At 34.6% G+C, this 17,005-nt stretch overlaps 1 protein-coding gene across 7 annotated transcripts in view; it reads left to right on the top strand.

The window, feature by feature from the left end:
* The window catches only part of AKT3 (AKT serine/threonine kinase 3), a 379,537-nt gene that overhangs the window by 150,093 nt on the left and 212,439 nt on the right, over positions 1-17,005 (top strand). Inside the window, exon 3 of one of the 7 annotated variants that reach the window (XM_059079118.2) lies at positions 3,591-3,707. The exons of the other annotated variants lie outside the window; for them this stretch is intronic. The gene's annotated coding sequence lies outside the window, so the exon portion shown is untranslated. The remainder of the gene's footprint in view (positions 1-3,590; positions 3,708-17,005) is intronic. 7 annotated transcript variants of the gene reach the window in all.

Below are 17,005 nucleotides of genomic sequence, written 5' to 3'. Positions count from 1 at the left end.
CAGCCGCTCCGCTGCATGGGGGAACCTTCCCGGACCGGGGCACAAACCCGTGTTCCCTGCATCCACAGGCAGACTCTCAACCACTGTGCCACCAGGGAAGCCCAGACTCAGAGATTTTAAATGTGTAGAAAAATCAATTGATTCCTACTGATGCTTTCATTGTGGTTGTTCATAGGAATAGAGAAATAGCGTATGACTTGATTCTTAGTCTTACACAACACGTAATAGAAAAGTCTGCAATCTAGAAAAGCAATCCTGTAAATCTAAAATAACCCTATGCTATATAAATGTATACAAGGATTATGAGAGATCAGAATAGCTTACTTTTAAAGGGCTTATTGATTATTAAAACCATACTAGATTCTAAAAGGAGTATAAAATACAATTTTTGTTTGTAGGAATTTATCATTGACTGGAACACATTTGAATAGAGCATATAGCAATGAGAGGAAAAATGAGATGAATTTTATAGAAAATAAATGCGGTAGAAGTTGAGAGAGTAGGTAAAGGTAAGGTAAGATGACTAGATAAGAATTTACGCATGAGATAAGTTTAACATGAACCCAGAAGGACAGGTGATATTTAGGTTTTTGGAAGAAGGAAGACTTTCTCAGTGAGGTTAACAACATAAGCAAATATGAAATCTGGAATTAAGGAGTAGCCTGTTTGTTAATAGTATAGGCAATATGCTAGATGGATAGAGAGTTTTTGTTGGAGGAAAAAAACGTTACGATTAGGTAAATTGTAATCAGGTTGTGAAAGATCTTGAATACCAGTTTGATGTTTTTAATGGAAACACGTTGAAAACCATTGGTGGCTTTTGAGCATTAGGTGTCCAATCACTGTTAGATTAAAAAAGAACCTATATGGTTATAGCGTACAGTAGAAGGCATTCATCCATAGACGAATAGTTTTCTTTCTCTTTCTACCGTGAGTCAATCAGTCAGCTAGGGATTGACTTATTTTCCCTATTTTCCAGTCTCACTTCTATCATCCTAGTTCAGTTCTTCATCACTTCCCCCCCCTGGATGATTTTGATAGTCTCTTAATAGATCTCTTGCCTTCAAGTATTCTCCTCTCTGGAGTATTTGGAAGCAATGCATAGGATAGATACATCAAAAAAAAATCTTCCCTTGCAAATATCATCTTGCTCAGAAGAATCTTAAATTTTCTTCATTTTCACAAGAGGAAGATGAATTTTTTTCATATTTATGTTTATACTGTATATATTGAAGTATTCCTTTTTTCTTCTATTACTCCTCAATGTTCCATACATTTTGGGGACCTAAATTGCTAGATTTTATTAGGCTCAATTGCATGTGGAATTCTAACCCTGCTTTTGTTTTGAGTGATTTTTTAGACTGTTTAATGTACTTGATCATTTGAAGATTTGGTGCTTTTTTCCCTCTAATTGGGTTCAGAGTTTCAGGAAAACAGACAGTTATATTTGGTACTAGGTGCATCTATCTCACTGTAAGGAATTCCTTACTTAAAAATTAAGTGAATTACTATAAATTTAATAAAAATTTCTTCCTGTCCTTCATTTTTATGGGTGGTACTATATTAATATATTTGCAAAATTTAACCCATAAACCAAGTTTAGAATCGGGAGTGGAGAGAACCTTTTTTAAAAATCACTTTAAAAGGAAATCGTTTTTAGAAAATTTTAAACAGTATAATGCCATATTTAGTCACATATTTCCTTCCTCTCATTCAAGTCACACTTCAATCTGATAAGAAAAAAAATTTTCCACAGAATTTCTACTCCTTCCTCCTTTTTTCTACATTGTACAACGAATGTGCACAAAAGAAAATGTGTAACCCCATTTTAATGGATTTAGAGTTTCAAATCCAGCTCTTCCTACATGTGAGAACAACCCTCTGTATCTCTGAAAGATTTCATCAGTTACATGTCTTTTATAAACATAAATTTATGTGTGTATCATTTGAGTTTCATATTAGATAATCTCATGATTTTAATACTTCCTTTATTATAGTACTGCAGGTGACCTGCTCAGATTTTGGTTAGAGCCTGTATTTCCCCTAATACAGGAAAAGATGATCTCTCACCCCTCTTTTCTGATTTACTCTAGAGCTAATCTATTTAGTTGTAGTCTTTACCTTCTCAGCCCCATTCATCAGTATATAACTTACTATGGGATCTTATGTAGAATCAAGGGAAATGATAAACTTCCAGAGCACAATCACTGTGTATACTCATTTTAAAAATTTCCTATAACGTTTATTATAAGATCTGGTATATTGGAAGGTCACTTGACTTGGAGTCAGTAGACCTAAGTTTGAGTCTTGGTTCTGCTACTTTACTAGCTATGTGACCTTGGGCAAATGACATAACTTTTCTGATCTTCGTTTTTCTCATCTTTAAACATGAGGTTATCTACTTCTCAGGATAACGGTGAGGGTTAAATGAGATGATATAAGTGAAAACACTTTGTAAATTATAAATGCTGTACAAATAAAAGTAATAACATAGGACAGAATATGCTCAGTAATATTTTCTTGAGTTAAATGGCAGCCATTTTCCCCTCTCCAGCTAAATTACATTGGAGTAGGGTGGAAACTACTCTATTGGGTTTTCTTTAAAGACCATTACAAGTTTTAAGTAGAACCTGTCTACAACAAGGTTGAAGTTGAGACTAGCAGCTCTTGTTTGGTTTGGGGAAATTTTTCAGTTTTATTTAATGCCGAAGACTATTGTCTGTAGAGTCTAGTCTTTCTTATAACTAAACAACATGAGCTAAACCCCTAAACCATGCCCATGGCCTTTCTGGAAAACGAAGAAGACATCACTGCAGCTGAAAGAGCAGCACCATTTGGATTGGCCTCAGAGGAACTGGGTGTAGACCAAATTCTTTAATTAGAAGTTTTAGTCAGAAGTTTTTTGTTTTTTAATAAAAGTAATAAATCCTCTAATATCTTTCTGACTGTTCTAAGAGGATCCTTTGGTTACCATCCACTGCGGAAAATTTTTAAATTAATTTGGTTCTCCCATTAGATAATTGCATTTTTGTAAGACGGAGTTTGCAATGGGGATTGTTTTTAGGGGAAGGCAGGCAAGGTGTGATCAATGTTAATAGCTTACGTTAATGTGAGGACATAAAATAGATCCCGGCAGAACCAACCTTCCTTCCTCCCTTCCTTCATCCCTTTTTCCCTTTCTCCCTTTCTCCTCTTCCTTCTCTCTCTACCTTGCTCCCTTCCTCCCTCCCTCTCTCATTCAACTTCCCCTAAGGTCAGCAATCAACTGTCACTTATCCAAAGATACTTATGTAAAGAACACCACACATGTAATAATTTTCACTGAATTCTTCTTAAATACTTTAAAATTTGTTTTTAAATACTTTTACCTTTCTTTATTTCCTTTTCTCATCATCCTAAGTAACAACCTCACACGATTTGTTCTGTTTTGAAATTTCCTACCTTATGTGCATATGATTTAAAGTAACACAATTTGGAAACATAGGAGTTATCACAATTAATAATTAAACATATTTTTAGGAAATCTAAGTTCAAATGAATATTTAGAAAGTTTTTATTGAGGGTTTATTGTGTTCTCAACATTGTACCAGGTACTGAGGGAAAAAAGAAGGAAATAAGGAAGGAAACCAACCTTTCTTTGAGCGTTACTATGTGCCAGGCCCTTTCACATATGTTATCTCATTTAATCTTCACAACAACATTCTGAGGTAAGTATTATGTTCTCCATTTTCAAGAGACTGAGAGATTATGTGACTTGCTTTAGGTCACTTATGTGGCAAATGGCAGAGCCAGAATTTCAACCTGTGTCTAACAGAATGCTAACCTTAAAGCCTGCGTTCATTTCATTAATCCACAGACATATGATATAGCTCTTGGATTTGAAGAATTTATAATCTAGTAGCAAAAATATGCCACAGACCCTTGCAGATAGTATTTTGTGATTGGTATTTTGATGGTTCAGTTCTGAAGTAAGTTTATAATTAATATATTCAGTAAGAGTTTAGGAAAGGGAAGTATCATTAAGGACTAGATCATCGAGAAAAGCCTCATTGAAAATTGAGATTGTTTGGAGAAATAGTAAGATTTCAAAAGATGGCATATATTCCAGGTAACAGGAATAACAGTAATTTGAAAAAAATATTTCTAAGAAACTTCAGCTGAATCTCTTATTGTTAATTTAAATGGGTATGAAATCCTCAGATATGAATGAAATCTCCAGGTGGTATGTTATTTCTTTATCCCTGTATAGAGTAAAAAATATCAAAGGAGAAAGAAGGATAAATGATAGGAATAAATATGGCACTTGAAATATTTAGCAGAATGCCATAATCATACTAGATACTTTGTTTTCTTAGTGTCAGAGTTAGGCATTCGGTCCCCTATTTGCTTACTTGGTGTTTTACATGCAGTTTCTGTAGTAACATTGCTATTCATCTTCTCTTCTAGTAGAATATAAAATAAGTTTACTGATGCAAATAAATATTCTATTTTAAAATACCATCTTAAAGTCAATACTTATTTTTTAGCTAAAATTATTTTGAACTGTAGCTTTTAGCTTGGAAAGGGGCGCATCATCTATCTATTTTTTCAAAATCCAACTTATTTTGTGTAAGAGAGCTGAGGTGGTGTGAATGCGGAGTGATTAGTGGGTGTGGGGTGGGAGGATCACCACCTGCAGACTGTGTGTAATAAGCAGCTGTGGTGGATTTTTGTATAATTTTTTAATATTAAATTAATTATTAATAGGTCAATATACTTCAGTTTTTCAAATAAAATTTTACTGAGTGTATAACACTCAGCTAGCCTTTGGTGCTAAGGATCCTTGTACTGTTGTTTTATCTTATTACTGATCCTAGAATTTTCCTCTATGATACCCTTCCATATCTGAAGAGTAGAGATAATTCTTTTTACACACATTTCTGAGTATACTCATTTATCACCTGATTACTTCTATAGATTATTTTTGGTTAAGTTAAATGTAAATAAAACCTAGTTGCCTTATTTGTTTAATATTTGTTTTTTAACTTAAATTTTTTTTTCTAAAAAGTAGAGCTTTATGTGTAATTACTTTTTAAAATTGTAAATTAGGGAATTCCCTCGTGGTCCAGTGGTTAGGGCTCCGCCCTTTTACTGCTCTGGTCAAGGAACTAAGATCCTGCAGGCTGCATGTTGCAGCCAAAAAAAATCCCAAAATTGTAAATTAAAAAATGATTATATGCCCATTATATTTGCTGCTTTAATCCCATCTTACTTATAATTAATACATATGAGATTAACAGAGACTTAAGGAAGTAAAGGAAGAGAACTAACATTTTTTAAGTGCCTACTATGTATGAGGTGCCTTATTTACAGGAACATGACAAGAAAAACATGAAATAAATATTACCTTAAAAAAACCAAACTAAATAGTGAAACTGAGACCTAGAGAGATTAAGAAACTTTCCTAGAGTCTCAAAGCAAGTACATGGGACAATTAACCATGATTTGGATTCTGGACTAACACCCGGCTTGAATGCATTTAATCATAAATGGAGTTCAGAGATGACAACACTGTTCAAGTAATGTATATTCAGTACCACAAAAACTTCGTTATATGTCAAGTATTATTAACAGTAGGTTAATAGTAGACTCTCATTGTTCTCAAGAGGTATATTTTATTTAACTGTGAAATTTATACTACAGCAGAGGGACAAGCATGGAGGTGGTAGCCAGGTGGCTGATTATTTGATAGAAATTTATTATGTTATATTGGGCCAGTCACTTCACCACCCTGGTGTTTTATCATCTGTGATGAGAAGGAGTTGGAATGAAGAATCTCTGAAGTCTTTTCTTCTAGAAGTCAATGATTTGTCTATCAGCAGCAGATAATAATTTCTTGGAACATTCAGTCTATTGAGAAGTAATAATAATAATAACCACTTGTTGAGCACCTGTGTACTATGCACTTTATATGTATATTACTAGTCCTGCTGACATTTTTTCAGGATACCTAATATCTCTGTTTTATAGCTAGGGAAACTGGGCTCATAGAATTTGCCAGTGGTCATGCATCTAATAAACTTTGGAACTGAAAGCTAAGCCCACAGCTTTCAGGTGTCAAGGCCAGTGCATTTTTCACACCACTGCTTAACTAAAACATCTCTGGCTGCTGTAGGGTCTTCAGGTAAGAGGTTTTCTAGGATAGGCAGTTCAGACGGTGTGGGCTTTCCATGCCCCTAGATTAGATTATATGTTAGCATCATGGATCAAATCTTGTCATTCTCAACTAGTATATGAAAATATATGACAGAGCTTTTGGATATTTCCATTTAAGAAAACTGAAGCTTAATGCAGAGAATTTAGTAGGTGAAGATTTCAGCCTTCTTCTTCCAGTTATATCAAAGAAATCATAGGAGAAACACTAATTTTTAGAGACAGAATCATCTGGATATTAGTACGAATTATATTATTGAATTTTTAACAAACTAGATTTGAGGGACACGTTTTTTATCCCGCTGCAGTTATATACTAAATCGCTGCCTTTCTGTTTTTTCCCCTATATCTTTATGCTATTTTAAAGCATTTGTTATGTTTTGAATAAAGTTAAATGAGGCTCAAGGCCACAGTCAGGGGAAGGACCTTTAAGCCTTGGAATTTTAGGAAGGATAGAGAGGCATTCTTTGGGGTTGGAAATAATACATAATCAAGCAGATGCTAATGAAAAAATGAAATGCAGAGCATGAAAAAAGAGGCAAGGGTGCCTGTTTGAAAGTTTTATGGAGGAGAGTACATTGCCCCTTTATTACAATAATGTTTCTGCACTATAATAAGGTCTTTCATTGCAAGTTCAGCTTTTTTCATTCATTTGTTTTGTGCTCTGCTTCCTGTTACTAATTGTCAGCACAATGGTCTTCCAACTATGAAGTCTCAGTGTCCTTTTGGACCAATTTGTCATTGTCTTTCTCCCTCACCCCCAACCCGTGCACTATTACTATGGTTGCATTTTTAGACATTTTTAATGTTTTTAAATGGCAGTGCTTTTGAAACATGCCAGAATAGTTCATGCTAATTGAATCATCCAACCAGCAACAGTTATTGCTTCCAAAAGCACACTGATAAAGTTTCTGTCTGTATAGGATATTCTTATAAAGTAATTAAAATATATAATTTTTTATAGCATTATTCCATATGCATTGTTTCCTTTGAGCTTTACAATCGTCCTATGGAAATAGGACATTTTGTTAAAATATTTTTGTTAAACGGTATTATTTACAGATCTACTGTTACCTCCTAAATTCTTTGGGATTTCTGTGCCTTTAGGAACTTACATTTCTACTGTTTTTCTGCTAATGGCTCTCTATTCTTATAGCTAGATTATTTTACATGACTAAGGAATCAACAAGGTTGGCTTAGATTGACAAACCTGAAGAAGTTCCGATTCCAATAACTCTAGTTACATGTTAGGTTTTTAACATTTTGGTCAATAAATGTTTCAAATGTGCTCTCAGCTTTGTATCAATAATCTAATATTGACAGAAAGACATTTTTCCAATGTAACTTTGGCCAATTTTCTTTGGGGGAAAACTGTTTCAGTATTCTGCATGTCACCCGTTTCTATCACTTCAGTATTGCAGAACACTTGAAAGTGAAGTATATAAATAAAGCTTGTTATAAATAAATAAAACTTTCCTTCTCTCTTGTAAGCAGCTAACATTCCTAAAACAATATGTGACATACTAAGAAGATCCAAGAATTTAGAGCTAGAAAGCCTGGATCAGAGACTCAGCTTTACAACCTTAATGACTTGATAGTTTTGAACAAGTGACTTAAAAATCAGACAGCTTTCATTTTCTTTTTTCTATTTGTGAAATGGAAATGATGAAAATACTTTAGAACTTTATTGGGAGAATTAAGTGAGAAATAATGCATGTAATATCTTAATGTTGTGGTTAAGCTGCTAATATGCTAAAATAAAGACTTAGTAGCTAATTATTGAAAAAGAATGAATTTTGGAGAAATATATAATGGAAAGCATAGTTTCCCTATTGACCTAAGTTGGCAAAGATGAGATTTTTTTTCTATTCTGCTAGAGATGAATGAGCTGATTATCCCAATGTATGCTGTTCATTTGGCTTGCAGTGTATCAAACTAAATTATAAATTAAGTATTTTTGTACTGTTACAAAGATGCAGAGACCTGTTTATGGCTGTGGTTGAAACTTTTTAAATGAGTTTAAGTAAGACTAATCAGGCTAATAGTATGTAGGACAACTTGGACAGGGAGAGAAGGCTGGAGAAAGGGAGACCGTCCGGGAGGCCATTTCAGGGATCCAGATTTTGGTAATAAATTCTCCGGTTGGGTGTTAGCAGTGAAAAGAAGGGATGGTTTGTTACAATAGGACTGTTACAGTGAATGTTGCAGGTTGGGTTGAAGGAGAATACAAGACGACTGAGGATGTGTTTCTTGGATGATTAGGAAGATGATACAGAAATAAAAGGAATGGAAACATTGTGTTGATGTTGTAATTTTCCGTTTGGAAGATTAAAAAAAACACCCTTTTAGATATGTTGAGAATGAGGAAATAATAGGTCCTCAAAAGAGAGATACTTGTTTTGCCATATGGAAGTGGAGCTCGATGGAAAGGCTGGCACTAGAGGGGCAGGTTTAAGAGTCATCAAACGTCAGGTGATAATTGTGGCAGAGCCATGAGAGAGACTCTGTAGGATGACATCCAAAGTCCTTACCAGGTCATTGAAGGTCTTTTTGATCTCATCTCCTACCACACCCAGAACTTAATTTACTCCAGTCACACTAGAGTTGCCATTTCTCAGACATGTCTGTGGACTTTACTCCAGTCACACTGGACTTGCCATTTCTCAGACATGTCTCTGGGCTCTCTCCAACTGCGGGCCTTTGCTCTTACTGTTCCTTCAACCCAGATCACTCTTCCCACAGATGTCTGCATTGGTTGCCCATTTCATTAAGGAATATCCTAACTTGTCTTTCTAAAATAGTACCACCTTCCCTGTCATTTTAACTTGTTACCCTGCATAATTTTTCTTCATAGTACTTATTATCATCTATATTATGTTATAAATTAATTGTTTATTGCTTGACCACTTATCTCTTCAGTAAAATATAAGCTTTATGAAAAATAGGGACTTTGTTTTCTTCACTGCTGTATTTCCAGTGCCTGGCTTGTTGTCAGGCATGCTGTTGAGCACACAATAATATTTGTTTAATGAATTTACTAAGGATAAAATTGTCATAAAAGAAAAGCATAACACAAAGTTCTCAGCATAAGGGAGCAGCTCAGTTCTAAGGAAGAATCCTTAAGAAAGAAGATTAATGAATGGTCAGAGAGTTGCAGGTAAAATCAGGCAAGTCTGTGTCATGGGGGCCTGGGAGAGTGACTCACAGGTAGAGAGCCAGGAGCATCAGATGCAGCAAATAAATGAAAATGAGAAAAAGGAAAATGTATTTGATAAGAAGAAGATTTCAGGAGACCGGTGGAAACTACAACTTAGCTACATGGTTAAGGAATATGTAACAAAGGCCACTCTTGTAAATAATGTCTTTTAAAGGGAAGGAAAGCAGCATTCAATACATGTGCATCTTGTTCTATGTGTATATTTATTGTTTGTTCACCCTGGTATGCATTGATAAGCAACTATGAAAATGAGTAGAAATTGTCACATTGATACATGGAAGCTTGAGGTATTTAAGTTGTAAATTAAAGTTGATAGAAAATAAATTGATTTTTCTAGTAGTGATACCTTTAAACTTCAATGCCCAATGAAATATTCTGAAGTTTAACTTGTGTTCAATGAGTTTAATTCACTAGATGGGTCTTTATTTTAGGTATTCATATATACACTTTATTTTCAAAAAATAATTTCCTTGGATATTTTTGGTACATACTTTGAGGAAATAATCTAATAGTATTTTGGAAGGAGTTTCTGTTTTTGACTTCTGATCATAAAAGTTTTCAGACATACAGGTAAGTAGAGAAAATAGCTTACTGAACTCTAATGGCTATTGTGTTGCAAAACAAACAAACAAACAAACAAACAAAAAGCAAAACCAAAAAATAGCTTGCCTAATGGTGTATTAGATGTTTGCATGACCCTTACAACTCTGTTAGGAAATGCCTCATGTCATTTTCATTATCTTAAACATTGTCCCATAGTGACCACAGTTTATTTTTACCTGAAATTTCAAGTATGTGGAGGGTATGCAGAGAACAGTTGTTCTAGAAGACTCTTGAAGTATTTATTTGATTAATTAGAAGCAGGATATGGTGGACCAACAAGATGGAGATATATTGATGGGGAAAGTGTTGGCTCTGAATGTACTTTTGGTAAATGGTGGTATCTGTGGTGACCATATTCATTAAAGAAAAACATATTAGGAGAAGTTCACGTTAACATGTTGTGATTTCAAATACAGTTTAAATCCACAAGTAGTATCCATGCTAAAACCAAAGAAGTAAGGTTTATGATAATTAAAATGTCAGAATTTGAAATATGTATCATAGAGTGAAAACATCTTCTAGAGTGGAAATAATGTTAGTGACCCAGTCTTCCTCCCCTCTTGTATAGAATTTTGTATTTTATAAAATAACTTTCTTTTTCTCTTCTATTTCCTTATATGGAGAAGGATATGTTGACTTTGGGTAATAGGTAAATGATTCAGATCCAAACACTAGAGACATGCAGCTGGACCAATGCAAGTTTGGGAATCACTTTTCTATCATTAGTAATTGAAAATTTTTATTACCGCTAGCTTTATTGGTATTGCAGTTTGTGAGATCCAACAGCGAAAACATCCGGAGGCTCTGCTGCCCTCCTTGCTGCATTCTTTCTCTTCTGCTCCTCATTCGAATCCACCTTTCCCTTACATGCCTACTTGGAGAAACAAAAAGTGGCAGGATCAGTATCCTACGAAGGGTAATCCTCATCGCTAACCATCCCTATGGTGTGTTCAGAGCCAGGAGCAAACACATTGGGGCCCACCTCCCTCTTCAAACATTGTTATCAGATGAAAGTTATCCTGGATTTCTTTGTAGAAGAAAAGATGTCACAGAAGGGAGAATAGTCAAGCACAGGAAAGTATGGGGAAGGCACAGAGGAGGGAACAGATAGGCCTTTCATCTGCAGATGATTACTGATATTTTTTAAAGGCAGTTTTCCTAGCAGTGTATTCTTTCCAGGTGAGCATGGAATGTGGATTCAGACAGACCTCGGGTAAATCCTTATACAGTTACTTGCAAGCTGTATGTTTGTGAGCAAGTTATTTAGCTAGTTTCAGTCTCAATTCTCTCATTTATAATGTGGAGGATAATAACATAACAGCTCTTACGTTTGGCCTTCACGTGAAATTAACATTTAGAAACCTCTAATCAGTGCGGTGCCTGGCACATAGTGATCGCAGTACACATACCCTCTACTGATCTTGCTCTCTACAAGGGTACCTGCCACACCTAAGCTATTATCCTCTCAGTGGAATGAATAAATCTCTTTAAGGTTGATGTGTTGAGTCTTAATTGGGTGCTATGCTTTTTTGCTCCCTGGATAATAAAACCTTTAAATAAAAGAAAGAAATGTTTTTCCCTCTTTTAAAGAATATCTGTAATAGTATTATATCTGGGGCCTTAAAAATAAGCTCTTTATGGTCATTATAACTCAGAGCATTATTTAATTTTGTGATTTAATTATAAATAGAATCTATTATTATGCATTTGGTTTTCACATTGGATGTTAGTGGAACTATTTTTAAAAGAATATAGTTAGCACTTAAAGGGTTAAAGCGTTTGAAATAAAACCTAATCTTTTAAATAAAATCTGAACAGGTGATGTCTAAAAATTTTCTTGGTATGTATTTTCTTGGTTTAGTATCTTGCATTTCCTCTATTTATTTGGCTTTCAGGTTTACAGAGTAATTACAGTTTTGAATGAAACTGGTCATCTGTGGTTCAGAGTGGTCTAAAAGTAAATAGGATGTTTGAAATTCAGCTTATAGTTTAACTTGGTCAGGTGAGTGTAGCTAGTGTATCTATTTAATTTAAATACTGGTGTAACAAAAAATTTATTGAAAAATATCATCTACCCATAAAAGAATTCAGAATAATGGTAGTAAAGATGGTCCAAGATCTCAAGAAAAAAAATGGAGGCATGGCTTGAGAAGATATAAAAACGTAGACAAGCTAAGGAACAAACAAACAGATGAACAATACAATATCTGAAATAAAAAATACACTAGAAGGAAACAGTAGCAGAATAAATGAGGCAGGGGAATGGATAAGTGAGCTGGAAGACAGAATGGTGGAAATCACTGCTGCAGAACAGAATAAAGAAAAAAGAGTGAAAAGAAATGAAGACAGCCTGAGACCACTGAGACAATGTCAGATGCATGAACATTTGCATTATAGGGGTCCCAGAAGGAGAAGAGAGAGAGAAAGGACCTGAGAAAATACTGGAAGAGATAATAGCTGAAAACTTCCCAAACATGGGAAAGGAAACAGTCACCCAAGTCCAGGAAGTGTAGAGAGTCCCAGGCAGGATAAACCCAAGGAGGAACACGCCAATACACATAGTAGTCAAATTGACAAAAATTAAATACAAAGAAAAAATATTAAAAGCAACAAGGGAAGAGCAACAAATAACATACAAGGGAACTCCCATGAGGTTATCAGCTGATTTCTCAGCAGAAACTCTGCAGGCCAGAAGGGGGTGGCATTATATGTTTAAAGTGATGAAAGGAAAGAACCTACAACCAAGGATACTCTACCCAGCAAGGCTGTCATTCAGATTCGACAGAGAAATCAAAAGCTTTACAGATAAGCAAAAGCTAAGATAATTCAGCACCACCAGACCAGCTTTGCAGCAAATGCTAAAGAAACTTCTCTAGGCAGAAAAGAAAAGGTCAAAACTAGAGATGAAAAAATTCCATATGGAAAATCTCTTTGGTAAACACAAACACATAGTAAAGGTAGGAAATTATCCACACACAAATACGGTATCAAAACCAGGAATTTTGAGAAGAGAGCACAAATGCAGGAGAGTGGAAAAGCATTTGAAGTTGAAAGACCAGCAACTGAAAACAATCTTGTTTATATATAGAATGCTCTATCAAAACCTCTTGATAACCACAAATCAAAAATCTACAATAAATACACACACACACACACACGGAATCCAAACACAACACTAAAATTAGTCATCAACTCCCAAGGGAAGAGAACAAAAGAGTAACGGAAGAAAAAAGACCTACAAAAACAAACCCCAAACAATGAAATGGCATGAAGAACATACATATTGATAATTACCTTAACTGTAAATGGATTAAATGCTCCAACCAAAAGACATAGACTGGCCGAATGGTTACAAAAGCAAGACCCATATATATGCTATCTACAGGAGACCCACCTCAGATCTAGGGACACATACAAACTGAAAGTGACAGGATGGAAAAAGATATTCCATGCAAATGGAAAAAAAAAAAAAAAAAGCTGGAGTAGCAATACTCATATCAGACAAAATAGACTCTAAAGACAAGAGACAAGAAGGACACTACCTAGTGATCAAGGGATCAATCCAAGAAGAAGATATAACAATTGATAATATATATGCACCCAACACAGGAGCACCTCAATATATAAGGTAAATACAGCCATAAAAGGAGAAATTGACAGTAACACAATAATAGTGGTGGGCTTTAATACCCCACTTTCATCAGTGGACAGATCATCCAGGCAAAATCAGTAAGGAAACACAGGCCTTAAATGACACATTAGACCAGATGGACTTAACTGATATTTATAGAGCATTCTATCCAAAAACAGAAGATTACACATTCTTCTCAAGTGAACATGGAACATTCTCCAGGATTATTCACATGCTGGGGCACAAAGTGAGCTGTGGAAAATTCAATAAAATTGAAATTACATCAAGCATCTCTTCTGACAACAATGGTATGAGATTAGAAATCAACTACAAGAAAAAAAGTGTAAAATAAAGAAACACATGGAGGCTAAACAGTATCCTACTAAACAACCAATAGATCGCTGAAGAAATCAAATAGAAGATCAAAAAATACCTAGAGACAAATGAAAACAAAAGCATGATGATCCAAAACCTATGGGGGAAAGTAAAAGCAGTTCTAAGAGGGAAGTTTATATCAATACACTCTTACCTCAGGAAACAAGAAAAATCTCTAACAAGCAACCTAACCTTATGCCTAAAGCAACTAGAGAAAGAATAGCAAAACCCAAAGCTAGTAGAAGGAAAGCGATCATAAAGATCAGAGCAGAAATAAATGAAATAAAGACAAAGACAATAATAGATCAGTGAAACTAAAAGCTGGTTCTTTGAAAAGGTGAACAAAATTAGTAAACCTTTAGCCAGACTCATCAAGAAAAAAGAGGAGAGGGCTCAAATAAAGTTAGAAATAAAAAAGGGGAAGTTAAAACAGACACCAAAGAAATACCAAGGATCTTAAGAGACTACTAGAAGCAACTATATGCCAAAGAAATGGATAACCTAAAAGAAATGGATAAATTATTAGAAAGGTACAATCTCCTAAGACTGAACCAGGAAGAAACAGAAAATATGACCAGACCAATCACAAATAATGAAATTGAAACTGTTTTAAAAACTCCCAACAAGCAAAAGTCCAGGACTAGATGCCTTCACAGGCAAATTCTATCAAACATTTAGAGAAGAGTTAACACGTATCCTTCTGAAACTATTCCAAAAAATTGCAGAGGATGGAACACTCCCTAACTCATCATCATGATATCAAAACCAGACAAAGAGACCACACACAAAAAAATTTACAGCCCAATATCACTGATGAACATAGATACAAAAATCCTCAACAAAAGTACTAGCAATCCAAATCTGACAATACATTAAAAGGATTATACACCATGATCAAGTGGGATTTATCCAAGGGAATGCAAGGATTTTTCAGTGTCCTCAAATCAGTTAGTATGATACACCACATCAACAAATCGAAGAATAAAAACCATATATGATCATCTCAATAGATGCAGAAAAAGCTTTTGACAAGATTCAACACCCATTTGTGAGAAAAGCTCTATAGAAAGTGGGCCTAGAGGGAGCGTACCTCAACATAATAAAGGCCTTATATGACAAACCTACAGCTAACATCATACTCAATGGTGAAAAACTGAAAGCATTTCCTCACAGATCAGGAGCAAGACAAGGATGTCCACTTTCACCACTGCAATTCAACATAGTTTTGGAAGTCCTAGGCAGGGCAATCAGAGAGGAAAAAGAAATAAAAGGAATCCAGATTGGAAAAGAAGTAAAACTGTCACTCTTCACAGATGACATGATACTATACATAGAGAATCCTAGAGATGCCACCAGAAAAGTACTAGAGCTCTTCAATGAATTTGGTAAAGTTGCAGGATACAAAATTTGTACACAGAAATCTATTGCATTTCTATACATTAACATCGAAAAATCAGAAAGAGAAATTAATGGAACAATCCCATTTACCATCATATCAAAATGAATAAAATATCTAGGAATAAACTTACCTAAGGAGGCAAAAGACCTGTACACCAAAAACTGTAAGATGCTGATGAAAGAAATCAAAGATGACACAAAAAGATGGAGAGATATACAATGTTCTTGGATTGGAAGAACCAATATTGTCAAAAAGACTATAGTACCCGAGGCAATCAACAGATTCAATACAATCCCTATCAAACTACCATTTTTTACCAAACTAGAACAAAAAATTCTTAACACATCATAGACTGGAGATTTATCAGTACGTGTTTTGTTACCGGAATGTTATTGACTGGAGATGTATCAATACGTTTTTAGAGAGAAATACAATTAATATCACTTGGCAAAGTTGTTAGAAGCCTAAAGTTGATCAAGGGTTCATTTTACAACTTAATGATTGTCATTAGCATTTACATTTTGCTCTGTTAGGTTTTTGTTCTAACATTGTGTATATTATCAACACGTTTATTACCATAAAATTTTCAAAAACAAAGCATCGTGAAATTTTGAGTGAAGAAGAATTTGTGGGTGAATTTCATGCACCGAAATTGATTGTCCAAGTGTCATATATACTGCTGTCTCAGAAGATGATAATTCTTCAGAATATAGTTCTGATTCAGACAGTGTGAATATTAGACCAACAAAAAGATAGAAAAACCTTAGCAAATGATTCTGATTCAGAAAGTGAAAATGAAACCCATTGTGCTGGAGAATGCTCCTTTGCTTCTACAGAAGTGGACTGAAGATAACATTTCATGAAATTAGAAGACTTTACATGTGTGTCAGGTGTAAGTATTGAATGTAATAACCTGCAAAGTGTTAGTGAAATAACAGAATTAATTTTTGGTAAGGACTTTTTCAAGTTGGTCGCTTCTCAAAGAAATTTGTATCACGAACAGAATGAAAAATCATTTAAGAAGTATGAGAAGGCTTTAAAATGGAATGATGTAACCAGTAGTGACATGAAGAAGTTTCTTGGATTAATAATTTTGATGGGACAAATAAAGTCACACTGGAAAGAATATTGGTTGATTGATCCCTTACTTGAAACACCTATCTTTCCAAAGATTATGATGAGAAGAAGTTTGGAACAAATAATGATATTTCTTCACTTTAATGGTAGCTTGGAAACTCCACTTCCTGCAGACGGAATTTCAAAAGTTAAACCTCTTCTGGATTATTTTCCATCTGTATACCCAAACAAGAGCCATCACTTGTGGAGAGGATGACTCAGATTCAAAACCTATAATTGCAGAAAACATACAAAATATGGAATTTTGGTCAGGATGGATAGCAAATGTGAAACTGATATATATGCAAACTTGAGATTTACACAGGTGAAGGAAAGAAATTGCAAGAAACAATATTATCAGTCCTACAACCTTATCTTGGTTTGTGGCACCATATTTACCAAGACAGTTATTACAACAGTGTGTCCACATCTGAAATGTTGTTGAAAAATAAAACCAGAGTTTTGGGGACTA

The sequence above is a fragment of the Kogia breviceps genome, chromosome 1 (genome assembly GCF_026419965.1).
Source record: "Kogia breviceps isolate mKogBre1 chromosome 1, mKogBre1 haplotype 1, whole genome shotgun sequence".
In the NCBI taxonomy this organism is placed as follows: domain Eukaryota; kingdom Metazoa; phylum Chordata; class Mammalia; order Artiodactyla; family Physeteridae; genus Kogia; species Kogia breviceps.
Note: the sequence above shows the minus strand (reverse complement) of the source record. Positions and strands in the feature narration are given on the sequence as shown.